Source organism: Macrotis lagotis, chromosome 4, assembly GCF_037893015.1.
Source record: "Macrotis lagotis isolate mMagLag1 chromosome 4, bilby.v1.9.chrom.fasta, whole genome shotgun sequence".
Lineage (NCBI taxonomy): Eukaryota > Metazoa > Chordata > Mammalia > Peramelemorphia > Peramelidae > Macrotis > Macrotis lagotis.
This window is the reverse complement of record NC_133661.1, coordinates 209,933,645-209,949,729: the sequence shown is the minus strand read 5'-3', so window position 1 is coordinate 209,949,729 and position 16,085 is coordinate 209,933,645. Positions and strand designations below refer to the sequence as shown.

Here is a 16,085-nt window from a genome sequence, read left to right as displayed (position 1 = left end):
ATTGTGCTGTAAGAAATATAATTTCAGTGAAGCATGGAATAACGAATTGATATAAGGTGAAGTAAAAGGAAGGCTATATTACAATGATTATGTAAATAAAAGAAAACAACTAAAACCAGATGTTGCAAAAATATAAAGAACAAGTTTGGTCCCAGTGAAGAGATAAAAATAGACCTCCCACCATTAATTTGTAGGGATCAATGTTCACTGATTTAGAACATTACAAAGACCAGATTTTTTCAATATGTTGATTATTTTACTGGTTTTTTCTTTGTCATTTTTAAAAAATTTTTTTATAAGGGATGGCTTTCTAGGAAGGGGAGGAGGAAGCATGCAGAAAGAAATCTAGGATTTTTTTTTAAATTTATTTTTAAAAAAAGAAACCTGGGAGAAAAAAAAATCCCAAACCTGTAGTTTCTTAGACTTTATTCATTTTTGAGACCACTTTGTCATCCATCTTTAGTGTCTGGCCAAGAGGCCTATTGTTCATCCTTTGTTTAAAGAGGACTAGTCCTTACTTGTGGTTGAATTGGAATTACTGAAGAGTTGTATTAAATTGTCAAATTCACTCTTTCCACAGTCATTGAATCCTAGAGTCAAAACAGAAGTCAGGATAACTGTTAATGACCCAGATTGTGGTGTAAGACCCTGGCATCTTTAATGACTGATCAAACTCTTAAGTATTCTGGTGCCTGTTTGAGCTACCTATATATGGCTGTTGGAACAAATTATTCTCATCCACTTAATCTACCAGGAAAAAGTCTTCACATGCTTGCAGTGGACATATCCTTCTAAATCACCTATGGGTTTGTCAGGTGTGTTCAACTGATTTATCCTATTTCTGAGATGGTTTTATTGGGGATAACATGCTACAGCCATAGGTGAGGATTGGGTGAAAGGTAAACACCAAAGAAAGATGAGTAGTTCTGAAAAGGCAAGCTTTCACACCAGAGCTGCTAGTCTTCTCTGAATATACAATCCAAGAAACATTTTGATGAATTGACTAATGATATGGTTATGCATTCAATTACTCGAATAGTTTGAACAATAGATATTCACTTGTTTTTCTCATTTGATAATCAGTTTACTATGAAGAAATATGGATCTTATTTAGGAGTATTTGCAATGTTATAGAGTTGATGTAATTAGCATAATGTTATCCATAAGTATCTGCGAGTCCTCACCACAAGGAATTACTCTTATATTTGGAGTTTGTGCTGGTCATCCTTTATTATAATGGCAAATATATGCCTTGGAGAGACAGTATGGTATTAGTTGATAGGTTACTGAAGTTTGAGTCAGGAAGACTAAACATCATAGCCTCTCCACCATGGTAACAGTGTGACCATGGGCAAATCATTTAACTTTTCTAGCTTCAGTATGTAAAATGAGAGGGTTGGACTGGTTGACTTAATTTCCCCTCCAATTCTAAATAATCCTATCATCTTTGATATTGCCTCAAATTTCTTAAACTGTTATAGGAAATGGAGATAGTCTTTTCTTTCCCAGGTTTTTCTATTATCAACTTCCCCTTTCTTTTCTTTCATGGCCTTTATTTCTTTCTGAATGAAAATCAAGTCTTCTGTTTCAAGAGTTTTTGCAAGACTCCTGTTCACCGTTTATTGTTTTAATTCTCTTTTTTTGTGTGTATATTTTCTCCTAATCTTTTTCGATATGTTTCCTTCAGTCAAAGCATTTGGACTTTTTAAGTTTTAATTTCATGTTTCAAAGATTGCAAACCTCTTTTTGATAATAATGGGGCCTAGTGAAGATGCTCAACCACTCATTCCTCATGCATTCCTCATGTCACTGGTTCTCTGATTAAAAAGAAACCTATTGATTGATTCTACAGTTAGAACTAGGGTGCATTCAATGATGAACAAAGTTAGTGTCTGGATCTGACTCTTCTTGATTGTTATTCAAAAAAGATATGACAAGATACAGTGGATCTCTGAGTATAGAGGAGGCCTCAAGCCCTCACTCAATTCAGAACTGGCATGAAGCCAAGAATGTTTGCCTTACCATTGCTTCTGGCTCTTTTGTATATATTCTTTCCTATTTTTGCTTGAAAAAGCATTATAGATTTTTATGATTTAATGTGCTTCAATAGGTCAAGAATATCAGACACCAGAAATGTGAAAATTGGAGTTCATGGCAGAAACCAGATTATGAAGGGTAAAGTCCTAAAATGGGGCTGTCCAAAATATGGTGGTCCAGAGTGAAATTTTATGTAGCCTGTCAGTGGGTTTTAATTTTATCACTAATAAATAATCTTGGTGTCAATTTTCTTTGGTGTTTTTAAGCAGCATTACAGATATCACATGGGATGCATTCTGTCTGTGTGATACAGACTAGTCAATATGCATCTACCTTTATATTGTTGTGTTGTTTCTTTGTGTTTGCTTTTGCACTTTGCGCCATCTGTTATATTGATGATACACATTCCCCCACTATCTAAGAAGTTAAAAGTGCCATGACTTCCATAGCACTTGCTAAACTAAGGTAAGCCTACAAATTAACTATCATATTGATGTACTGTATTATTTATTCTAGTTGAAGCCCTCAAATAATTATTTTATTTTAATGTGGCCCTAAGATAGCTTAAAGTTGGACAGCCCTATCCTAAGAGATCTGCTTAATTTAGACCAGCAGAGATATGGACTCATCCATCCACTGGCCAAGCTGCATTTGGAAATTAACTTGGTGGGGTGAGGACCATATAGAGAAACACAGTAAAATTTGATCCAGCTGTCTTCAGTGACTAAACTGGTTTAGGGAGAATATACTCCTAGGTGAAAGGAGGAAGGAAATATTTGTTCTTCTTTCTATAACTTTATACTAAGAAATTTTGTAAAAGTTAAGTACAACATTCATTTCTGTTAAAAATATGTGAAAGTATTGATATAAATGTATTTTTCCTTAAATTGATTAAAAAGCATTTATCTAAAACCTTCGACAAGTATTATTTGTAAAAAGGATAAACTAAAAAGCTTTCCCAGTAAGTTCAAGTATGAAACAAAGATGCCCACTGTCACCAATATTTTTCAATATTATGTTGGAAATCCGAGCAGTAGCAATGAGAAGAAAAAGAAATAGAAATAGAATGTATAAGAATAGAGAATAAGGTAATAAAACTATCTCTTTGCAAACAATATGATGTTATACTTGGAAAATCTGACTCAAAAAGTTGAAACAATTTTAGCAAAGTATTAGTATTTAAAGTAAATCCACAAAATCATTGATAGGTTATAAACAAAACCCTGCAAGAAGTTAGTAACAGATAAATTTTTATCTTCAAATCCATTTAAAATTTTATAGTAATTTATATATATTTAAATATATTAAATATATTTATAATTTATAATTCTACTGTAGACAGTATAAAATATCTAGAAGCATACCTGCTAAGATAAGCTTCAGATCTATGTGAACATAATTATAAAACTTTTTTTGTACAAATAAAATCAAATTTAAATAAGACAAGCTCTCATGACTGACAGTATCAAAGGCCTTGGTTAGGTCAATGAACATTTTGTACAGACCTCTATTCTGCCCCTGGCATTTCTTCTGGAGGTGTCAAGCAGCAAGCATCATTTCAACCATTCTTCAGCTATTTCTGAAGCCACACTGCCTCTTTAGTAGATGACCATCTTTCAGATGAAGGATCTGCCCATTAGGGAGGACAATGAATAGAATCTTGCCAACAAGCACTAAGAAGATTCCTCCCCCCCCCCCACCAACACACACACACACACACACACACACACACACACACCCCCTACCAGGATTGTCACAGGACAGCTTTTGTTGCAACAGACAGTGAAGGCCTTAATCTCCTGGGGAATATCCTTTTGACATATAACCTGGAAGATTTTGGTAAACTTCTTTATGAGCAGTGGATCTTGAAGATCTCTGCTAGAATGCTATCAGTGCTAGATTTTTTGCCACATTAGAAGAATCTAATGTTTTTCATTTAGCAGCTTCTAAATTTTCCTGTCATTTTTGTAAAACTGATCGTGATATTTGTGCATGTTCAGATGAGCAAATATCATCCTGTACACCTAGTTTCTAAAAGCCCCTTCCTTTTCTGCTCTGCTATTGCTAATTGTGTGCTGACTCAGCTGCATGGAGAAGCACCCCAGTCAGCTGACACAAAGTCTCCGGAGAGTTGTCTTGCCTTAGTGACACCGGTTTTTGTTGAATGTGAATGTTTAGCTTAAAGAGGATGTCTATGATTGGTCCAGCACTCTTCACCTTCATCACTGTCACATCCTATTTGTCCCTTCTTTTTACAATGTCATAGTCTATTAAATGCCGCTGCTAGCTGTGAGGGAGTAGCCATGACATTTTGTTGTATTTAGATAAACTGAAGACAGTGTTGGTGGTGAGAAGTTTGTAAGATACACAAGACTTTAATAATAAGTGACTGTTGTTATTGCTGTTTTTGACTCCATTCTTCCTAAGGACTCCTTCCCATGTCTGAAAGTCTGTGCTTGCTCTGGGATTAAAATCATCCAGAATTAGTAGCTTATTTTCTTTTGGATATTGATGATTAAGGTCTCCAGATCTTCATAAAATTTTTCTTTGACTCCATCAGGGTTCATCATGATGGGAGCACAGGCAATGATGATAGTGGCATGGCATTTCCTACAAGTGGCAGTTGCAATGTCATTAGCCAACTGTTCATTCCTTTTTGGAAGGCTTGCTGACTAGATCAGATTGCAAAACCTACACAAGCTTCATTGGCACTCCATGCCCCAGTAGAAACTCCAGAAAAATATGTAACCAACTGCAACTACATCTAGCTGACTTTCATTTGCCATTCTTGTTTCACTTAGGGAAGTTATTTAGATGTGGTACCTACTGAGTTCTCTTACATCAAAAGCTATTGTTCTTTTGGTCTGCCTGACTTTGTATTGTCCTTGAACATGCCCACATAACAATGATAAGTAGAAGCATCTTCACAAAACTTTTTGTGCGTTTTTCATGTGTTTTGATCACAGGGATCCTCACTTGCCATAGTAAGTAGGTCAGGGTTGGGTGAAGCTGACAATTTTTCTTTATGACTCAACATTTCCTTTATTTGTACAAAATAGTGAATAATCATCCCCTCCCTGGGGGGGTGGGGGTGGAAATGGTGGTTTAGGATTTAAACAAGGCCTTAGGTCCCAAAGCATCTACTTTGAAGTTTTGGAACTAGCTGAAAAATATGGAATGCTTCATGAATTTGCGTGTCATCCTTGCACAGGGGTCATGCTGATCTTCTCTGTATCGTTCCCATTTTAGTATATGTGCTGCCAAAGCACTTTTGTGCAAAGCAAGCACAAAACAGACAATTTTTAGGGCTCCCTTTCTAACCCCCTTCCTCACACCAGTACAACCCTCATAAAAAAATGTCTCAGATACCTAGAGGGCAGCCAAGTCCATGGCGCTATAACTGATTAGTATAGTGGTTCCTGAAGGCTGGAGTGATTATGGCAATTTCTTAAAATAGGAGAATGAGGTTTGCCTTGTAGACTGACACTTGCTTTCATTTGAACAGATAGATGCTATTGTAAAATTATTGATTGGCCTAATTTCAATCTTGTGTCTCAGGGAATGGGGAGGACTGAGAAGAGGGGGAGTGACAGAAAATAGCTGGTCAGTAATGCAGTCAGAACATACACAAAATTTTTCAATTAAGTTCCATGTCTTATATGAGTGCAGTTCATGGCATTTCAAAACAATTGCAAAAATAGCATCAAAGATCACTAATCACAGATCACATACAGATATAATAAACATAATAATGAAAAGTTTGAAATATTGTGAGAATTACTAAAATACAATATAGAAACAAGAAGTGAGTACTCCTGTTAGAAAAATAGCAGGGCAGGCCCAGTGGATCAGGAGGACCTAAGTTCAAATCTGCCTTGCAAAAAAGGAAAAATAACACTAATAGACTTGCTTGATACTAGGTTGCCATAAATCTTCAATTTGTAAAAAGTGAAATATTTTTGTAGCACAATAAAGTGAAGTGCAATAAAATTAGGTATGCCTGGATTGTTATCAACTTCTGATGATGAATCTTTTGACAGTGCCAAGGACTTTAGCGATCAAGACCTTTTTTGCTGTGTCTTCAATAAATGGATGTGTGTACCTCAGTGGAAGCATCATTAATGTAGAGATTCTTGGGTTCAGAATTCTGGGATGTCTCCATTAGAGTCTGAGGTTCAAGTGGTGGTCAAGGTTGTGGTCATGGCTTGACTTGCCTGGGCCATGCTTCCTCCTGTTACTCCTCAAAATGTTTCAGCTAGGTGGCTTCAGCTTGGCTGGCCTACTTGCCCTGTGAATGGAAATTGGTTGGTAGAGCTGACCACAGATTCACAAAGGTTTGCTTCCTGGATGATGGTTATAAGGGCTGGACTAGAAGTAGGACTAGTGATGTGGAAGGATATTGCAACTCCCAAGGCCCTTGAATTTATCTTCCTGTATTTAGGAGTTGATCCACAGCTATTACTGATGTGGAAGGAGGTCCCCCTCTTTTTTTTTTTAGGCTTTTGCAAGGCAAATGGGGTTAAGTGGCTTGCCCAAGGCCACACAGCTAAGTAATTGTTAAGTGTCTGAGACTGGATTTGAATCCAGGTACTCCTGACTCCAAGGCCCGTGCTTTGTCCACTATGCCACCTAGCTGCCCCTAGAAGGTCCCCTTCTTCACAGTGTTTTTTCTTCCCTAAGTCAGAACTACAGGGGTTGTTCTGGAAGCATGTCAGTGTCTGAGGGAAGCTCATGGTCAAAGTGGTGGTTGTTTGATCCACACATGTTTTTTGTCAAGCTGTTTCCTCAATTAGTCTGATTTCCCTCCCCTGCTTATTGTTAATTGGTGTTAGTTCCTATTTAGCAGTTACCATTAATCATTGAACATGTGTTCCTTGTTGTTGCTAGGTGGCGCACTGGATAGAGTACTGACCCTGGAGTCAGGAGGACCTGAGTTCAAATTTGACCTCAGACAATAATTACCTAGCTGTGTGGCCTTGGGCAAGCCACTTAACCCCATTGCCTTGCAAAAAAACAAAACAAAACATGTGTTCCTTTAGAAATTTAGAACAAAGGTAGGCAATGTGATTATAATGGAAGAGTGTTCAATCTGGAATGAAAGAATCCAAGTTCAAATATCTCTGCCTCTCTTCATGTGACTTTGGACAAGTCACTTCACTCCTTGAATTTGTCTCCTCACAGACACAAAAAGGGGCTTGGACTAGATGGCCTCTGAAATCCTTTCAAGCTCTGTACACCTGATCCTGTGATTGCCAAGGTGACTAGGGTTGTAAATAGCATTCAAATATAAAAAGGACTTGGAATGATGCCTTTTTTCTGTAATATTATTTTCTGTGGGTTTCTATGAAAATTTATCATAGCTGAGAAAGATGGTAAAGCCAAAGGAAAGGTAAGGAAACAAATAGCTGCTCATAGATTTGGAGTATTTTAGATCAGGAATTCTTAACCTAAGAGACTGATGACTGGGTTTTAGGAGTTTGGTGAACACATGGATTTGAAAAAAAATATTTTTATTTGTATAAATCTTTAACTAAAATGAGCATTTTTTTAGTTATTAATATAAACCACACACCACAATAGTATTAGCAGCATCTCAACTTTGTCACCAATAGAAATTACAGATAATTTTATATTACATTTCAGTGTCTGTGGATATCTCAAAATGTAATTTATGCTCATCATTATTTCAAAGATATATAATTTTACTGCAGCTAAATTGTACATTATAGCCTTTTTTGGTCTAAACACACTCATTTTATGAGCTGGCATCTTTTAGTTATTCAGCTACCAGAAGATGAAGTTTTATGTTCTCCCACTCATGGTCCCAGACATCTATTTTGCTTTTCTAGTATTCCCAAATTTAATTGTTATTGATTAATATGTGGAAGGATGTGAGTTGTTTTCATTGTTCGTTAAACTTTGCAAAAGTGGACAGTCTGAATAAGAATTCTTAACTCTCTGGTGAGCAATATAGCATTTTTTAGTGCATGTTTGTGTGCTATAAGTGTAGATCAGGCAAGTTCAAACATGTCAAATGGTTCAGATAACTGTGGGAGTGTTATTAATAGTAAGTTACCATTGCTTAAAAAATTGCTCAGTGATATGGGTCATGTGGTAAATTCTTTAAACAGAAAGATTCTTTCTCATTTGTATTTCTCTTCATATTCCTTTTTTAATCCATTTTCTGTATTATGAAGCAAAGGCATGTACATACAGGATATTGTACAAATGGGGTTGGATATTATTAGTCTGTGAAAATACCACACATCTTAAAAAATAATGTCACAAGAAAACCTCAGTCTACATCATAAATGAAAACTATTATTTTTAGGAAGGCACAAAGAGCCACAAAGCTCTGTAACAATAGCTAAATTCCAGGAAGCACTAGCTGCTGTTAGAACCACATGCCTCTATTAGAGGATTAAAAGTCATTTAAATGTGTTAAAACTTTGAAAAAATTGTTAAAACCTGCTTATTTGTTATACAACTTTCTTGTGTATCTTACGCTTTGCTTAATTATCACAGAAATTACTTGTTTCTTTGAAACATTTTCAAACTTAAAAATAGTGAGTTTTGAAAAACAATTATATCAGACATTTTATTTTAGATTTATTTTATTTTTTACATATTCAATTAAGATAATATGTCAAAGTAAAGTATGGTAAAGGTCTTTATGAAAAGGTTTCATTTGTATTAATGCAATAATGAGACACAAAACTAATAATTTTTGCATCAAAATATTCTTTCAAACAAATATCTAACCAGTAAAACTGAAAAGTTACTTGATTCCTGTTCATCCGAAATAGCACCTCAAGATATGGATTCTTTTTTATGTGAGGGAAGGTCAGTTTGGGAAAATCTGGGACACTCTAAGACACTTGTATTTTCCATTCCACAATAACTTTTCCAGAAGCGTTCCATAAAGTTGCTTACTAAATAGCTAAACAAAAGAAACCCCACCCTCTTAAAATCTTAGCATTTACCCTCCCCCCTCTTTTTTTAACGTTTTTTGAAAGGTAAATGGGGTAAAGTGGCTTGCCCAAGGACACACAGCTAGGTAATTATTAAGTGTCTGAGGTCAAATTTGAACTCAGATACTCCTGACTCCAGGGCTGGTACTCTATCCACTGTGGCACCTAGCCATTTACCCCTTTCTTAAAGCTAATCAAGTTCAACTGTCTAATTAATATCAAAAGATAATTGGGGGAAAGCATACTGATGGTGGTACATGAGCTATGGTACTAGAAAGACACCAGTATTTCCTCAGGGCTAACCCTGTGTTTCTAGGGGACATAGTAGCCATGTTCCAGAGACCTTACTAGTTAGAACAAGTTGGGGTTGGGATAATGGAGCATACACTACATTTCTATTTCCTGAAAAAAATCTATTGACCAAAAATTTTGCTTATTCCCATAGTTATAAATTGTTAGCATCTGGAGATAAAGTGAAACTTAAAGATTTTTCTAGTCCAACCTTTTTTCTCAGATGAATAAATTGGCTCCTAAAAAAATTAGGTGATTTGCCCTTGACAAGACTGATTTCCATGACTCTCAAGTTCACCATACCAATGTACCTGTTTGTTAATTTTAGTTTTTTTGTGGACTCAGGAGCATTTAGAGGATGTGTATCTGAATTTGAATATCAGCACCCTAAATCTTCCAGGATTGCAAATGGGAAGCTCACTTGTCAAAGCACAAATAACTGACAGTTTCACCAGGCTAGTCTCTGAATTGCTGTTTTGACATCTCAAGTTCATCCTGACCCAATGGAAGCCTCATCCAAATTCACAGATCTTAAAATAAGACTGAATGACTGCACTGTTTTTAGCTGAGTCATGAAAACAGATCCTGTAGCTCAACAAGAAGAGACCAAAAATAGATATCAAATCTGGAGATGGCACCAGAAAGATAACAAAGGCCTTCAAATGCCAAAGGAAAGATACATCACAAGGCATTTTGAAGAGTTTTTTTTTTCATTAAGTTCAGTTAATAATAATTATTATTATTATAAAGATTTATATGTACAAACATATAGCTGTGTGTATAATCGATCTGCAAATATATTTTTCAGGTTATATGGCTACAACTTGAAAATTGTAAATTGGCTAACACTTTCACAGGTTCATATAGGCAGTAAATAGTACAGCTAGGATTCAAACTCTGGTCTTCTAATACTAAAATCCAGTGCTCTTTGAAAAGAGGTTCTGCTTCTTGGAGTTGCTTTCTGTGTCCTAGATACATGAAGTCTTAAGTTTAAGTGTAACTGTAATCTCAGACTTATAGCCCACTGATATGAGACTCTCTTTCCTCAAAGAGACTGATTATTCAAAATTTTTCATTTATTTTTTAAAATTTTTTATTCTTTTTGGACTTATATACAAAAAGATAGGAGAAAATTCCATTTACACAGTGCAACAAGAACTTAATATGAAACCACAAACCTCTTTCACAGTTTACTTTTTTTTGAAAAAGCTGTGTAATAAAGGCATCATTTTCTTTTTTATTACAAAGATTTTATTTATTTTGAGTTTTACAATTTTCCCCCATCTTTCTTCCTTCCCCCATCCTCCACAGAAGGCAATTTGTCAGTTAAAGACATCATTTTCAAAGCTACCCTATTTTTCTGTGTTTTATTTTGAGCTTTCTCTGCTGTGTAATTTTTCCTGCCTCTCCTCCAAATCTGCCAGATATGTGTAAATACATAAATGTATATGTGTGTGTGTGTGTGTGTGTGTGTGTGTGTGTGTGTGTGTGTATATATATATATATATATATATATATATATATACCTTACCATGCATACTTCTATTTTTCATTTCTTTCTCTGGAGGTGGATAGCAACTTCCTTCTTTTGTAGTTGCTTTGAATATTTATAATACTTAAAAGAACAATTGTTCACAATTTTTCTTTGAACATTGCTATTATTGTATACAATATTTTCTTGCTTCTGCTCATTTCATTGTTCGTTATTTCTTGCTTGTTTTTCCATGTTTTTCTCAAAATCAGCCAACATCATTTCTTATAACACAGGAATGCTATATAACTCATACACCACACCTTGTTTAGCTATCCCCAGTGAGTATCCCCTCAGTTTCCAGTTCTTTGCAATTACAAAGAAAACGATTATAAGTAGCTTAAAGGATATGCTATTTTCTTTTTTCCTTCATCACTTTAGGAAATAGATCTAATAGTGGCATTGCACAGTTTTGTAACTCTTTGGGCATAATTCCAGATTGCTCTCCAAAATCATTCGATCTGTTCAAAATTTCACCAGCTGTGTATTATTCTCAATTTTTTCTCATTCCTTCCCCTTCTGTAATTTCAGCCAATCTGATAGGTTTGAAATGATCTCTCAAAGTTGTTTAATCTGCATTTCTCTAATTAATAATGACTTAGAGTGTTTTTTTCCATTTTACTACATATAGTTTTGTTTTCTTCATGCCTGTTCCTATTTTTGACCCTTTATCAATTGGAGAATAACTCTTATTCTTATGAATTTGATAAAGTTCTCTATATATCTAAGATAAGAGACTTTTATCTGAGAAACTATCTATAAAATGTTCCCCAACTAATTTTCTATTTTCCTTCTAATCCTGGCTACATTGGTTTTATTTATTCAAACCCTTTTTAATTTAATACTCAAAATTATTCATTTTATACTTCACTGTGTTCTATATTTCTTATGTACTCATAAATGTTTCTCTGATTCATAAGTCTGAAGGGTATCATATTCCATGGTCTTCTAATTTTCTCATGTTATCTCCCTTTATAACTAGGTCACTTTGATTATATTTTGGTAAATGGTATAAGATATTGGTCCATGCCCAATATATGCAAGACTACTTTCCAATTTCCCCAACAATTTGTATCAAATAATGAATTATTTTTCCCAAAACTTAAATCTTTACATTTGTCAGATACAAGGTTGCTATAATTATTTATAACTGTGTATTATTTTAAGTTTTTATGATTGCTTTATTGCTGGTTGATTGATGATTGCTGGTACTGCCAAACCTACTTTCTTTACATTTTTCATTAATTCCTTTGATATGTTTGACCTTTGTTCTTTCAAATGAATTTTATTATTTTTTCTAACAAAATAATTTTTGGTAGTTTAATTGGGGTCACAATGTAGTAGATTAGATAGAATTGTCATTTTTATTATATTGTCCCTGTCTACCCATGAACAATGAGCATTTCTTCAAATTTGATTTTATTTGTATAAAAATATTTTATGATTATGTTCATGTAGTTCCTAGGCTTATCTTGATAGGTATACTCTCAAACACTTTATATTTTCCATAGTTATTTTAAATTATATTTCTTACTATCTCTTCCTGGTGAAATATAGAAATGTTGGTGTTTCATGTAGGTTTATTTTATGGTCTGCTATTTTCCTGTAATTATTCATTATTTCAACTAACTTTTTAGTTGAATCTCTAGGGTTTTTCAAGTATATCATGTTGTTTTCACATTGTCTGTCCAATCTGATTACTTAAATTTCTTTTTTGTCTCCTATTGTTATCGCTAGCATTTCTAATACAATACTGAATAATGTTGGTGATAATAGGCACATTTTGGGGGGCAGGGGCAGACAGTGAGAGCTAGAGAAAAATAAGATCTAATCTCTTCTGACTTCCAGCTTCAAGAGAGATATGCCATTTTAAGTTTTCTTCATGTTACTGAAGGGAGAGAACAATTCTGGAAAGAAGCAATCATATATAGAAACTGGCAATCTTAATCATGTTCCTACCCTTGGCTTGCTATACTAGATACTTCTGGGAATTTTCCCTTGATGAGACATTCAGTTGAGCTGCATTACTTCACTTCCAATAAGAAAATTCATTTATTCCATCCATGTCCGATGTAGGCAAGAATATATGTATGTATGTATATATGTATGTATGTACATAAGCATGTATACAGAGAGAGAGAGACAGAGACAGTGACAGAGCGCATATACCAGACTGAAAAAGGGAAGACTGAATTGAAATCCTACCTCAGACACTAACTTTGTCACTCTAGTCAAGTCACTTATCCTGTTTGCCTCAATTTCTTCATCTATGAAGTGGACATAATAACAGTGCCTACTTCCCAAGGGTGTCAGGAGTAAATGAGATAATAATTGTGGTGGGCTTAGCACACATTTTCTGACATATATTAAGCACTACATGAATGCTAGTTATTCCTACTCCTCTAGAGTCTCCTAATCTATATTTTCTCTGATTAATGTCTTATTCTTACCTTAATTAAATATGTGTGTTAACTGTGGAACTGACATTTGGTGGGAAGTATTGCTTGTTTGGAAAAGAAAATTCAATGGGGCAGCTAGGTGGTGCAGTGGATAGAGCACTGGCCTTGGAGTCAGGAGTACCTGAGTTCAAATCCAGCCTCAGACACTTAATAATTACCTAGCCTTGTGACCTTGGGTAAACCACTTAACCCCATTGCCTTGCAAAAAAAAAAAAAAAAAACAAAAAACAAAAATGAAAAAAAAATTCATCAAAATCTCCAGACGGTTTTTTCATCTTCTCTTTTTTGGATAGTCTGGACAATGACTTTAGCAATTTAGAGAACTCCCCCCATGAAAACTCCATTCACCCATACAGATAAGCAAGTTGTAGGTTATTTCATAGTCTTAGAAGGAAATCTGGAGGCCTGGAGAGGGTGTGATTTGCTCATGGAGATACAGGTCTGCCTGAATCCAAAACTAATTTTTTTTCTCCACTACATCCTGCTGTTTATCATGGTGTACCATATATCATATTTCCCCAAAATAAGACTGGCTCTTATATTAACTTTTGCTCTAAAAGATACATTAAGGCTTATTATCAGGGGGTCTTTTTTCATGTACAAAAATCTGCATTTATTCAAATACAGTTGTGTCATTTTCTGGAACATAGTCATAACTCTCTAAAGCTCATATTCTGGTCTGATTTTCTTGTGACTCAATTTCCTGTAGAACCATTGGTCCCAATCTCTCACGTTCAGCTATAGAGCCCTCCTTAAATGAGCACTTCTTGTCCATGCAGCCTGCTCATAGGGCATTGGTAATACAGCTGACAGGGATTTTATCTGATGAATCCTTCACCCAAGTCACAGCTTTTACAGGCTAGGCTTCACAAAGTTTCCAAGCTGATTTCTCTCCATTTTATTTTCAATGTAGTCTTTGTTTTCCATGTACAAATAGTCCTTGAATGGCTTGTTTATGGCAATATCAAGGGTCTGGAGATGGGCAGTCATTCCTGCAGGAATCATTATTTGATCTATTCTCTCTGAAAGGACATCCTTCTTGTCTCTAGCACATTGAGTGCTGGCTGAATCCCAGACTAGCAGACCTCCTTGCCCACCTTGCAAAACAAGAGGCAGCATTAAGTCCACCCACTTCCTTGTAACTGCTTGTGCATATCAGGTTTTTTTGATTTTAAGAATATAAATGCCTGAAACATATTCAGTCTTTTCTTTCCTGCCCTTGGTGATGATTAGAGGTGAGACTATCTTTTCATCCAGAGGTTATCAGTTACACTCTATTTATGCTTTGTATCTGTAGTCTGGTCACTGAGCTATAAGTTTTGAATTCAACTGTTTACATAACATGTGCCTCCCTCCCAAAGGTGTCTACTTAGGCATTTACAAATATTTAACTATAATTTTTATTATTATTTATTTTATGTATTGATGTCAATAATATTAATTATTTATATTAATATGATTGTTTTATAACTAATTCTGTCCATCAATGTGTTACAGTGGACATACTGAATGCATTTCTCTGGCTGAGAATCTTCACTAGGGCTTATATTTTATGTAGGGCTTATATTTCAAGCATCCTGAAAAATCATGCTAGGTCTCAGGAAAATATAGTACAACTATTGGGGATGAGTGGGGTAAGGCATTTGGGGCTAAATGACTTTGCTCAGGATTACATCTATTAAGTCTCAAGTGTCTAAGATTGGATTTGAACTCAGGTCTTCCTGACTCCAGGTCATGTACTCTATCCACTATACCACTAGCTGCCCTTTATGCCCATTTTCATTTTTGTTTTACTCATCAAAAGTTTTTTTTTGAGGAAAATTCCATTTATTCCTTCTTTTTTTAGTTGATATTTTATTTTTCAGGTACATGCTATGAAAGTTTTTAACATTCATCCATATGCATATGCATAGTTTAAAAAATTTATTTATTTTCTTCCATATGCACATGCATATTTCCAAGTTACAAAATTTCCCTCCACCCTCCCCTCCCACCGCCCTCCCCTCCGCAGGGAACAGTCAGGTTAGCATTTTACATACATATTCGGTTAAACATGTTTACAAATTAGTAATTTTTAGCATGAAGAATTAGGTTTAAGGGAAGAGATACATAAAAAATAATTTTCATAAAGTATTCATCAGATTCTGAAGGTTTTTTTCCCTGTGTATTTTGTTTTGTTTTGTTTTTCTTCCTCTGGATGGGGATAATATAGTCCATAACCAGTCAGATACAGTTGTCCTAGCTCTCTGGACTGCCAAAAGTAGTTGCTTCCAACAAGGTTGTTCATCTCATAATGTTGTTGTTGATATTCTCTTGGTTCTACTCCCTTCGCTCAGGGTCAGATCCCATAAGTCATTCCATGCTTTTCTAGAGTCCTGCTGATTATGATTTCTTACAGAACAATAGTTTTCCATAATATTCATATACCATAACTTGTTCAACCAATTGATGGGTATCCCCTCAATTTCCAATTCTTTACTACTACAAAAAGAACTGTTATGAATATTTTGGAACATGTAGGATTTTTGCCATTTTTAATAATTTCTTCTGGATAAAGACCTAGAATTGGAATTGCTGGGTCAAAGGGTATGAACAGCTTTATTGCTCTTTGGGCATAGTTCCAGTTGGAGCATTTAGATTGAAATGTAGAAGATTTTGACCAATTGTTGCTTAATCTATATCATTCTCTCCTACATGTCATTTTCATTGCCTCACTGCCAGCATTGCCTAGTGAAATATAACATATGCATTGCCTTTTGTCCTTTCAATATTTTCTGTCCTTTTTTATAAAGCAAT

At 35.0% G+C, this 16,085-nt stretch overlaps 1 non-coding gene across 1 annotated transcript; it reads right to left on the bottom strand.

Annotated features, from left to right (window-relative positions):
- Positions 1-5,203: 5,203 nt before the first annotated feature.
- On the bottom strand, positions 5,204-5,306 carry LOC141523232 (U6 spliceosomal RNA). Its single transcript, XR_012478419.1, has one exon. It is a non-coding gene; the product is annotated as a U6 spliceosomal RNA (small nuclear RNA).
- Positions 5,307-16,085: the final 10,779 nt, after the last annotated feature.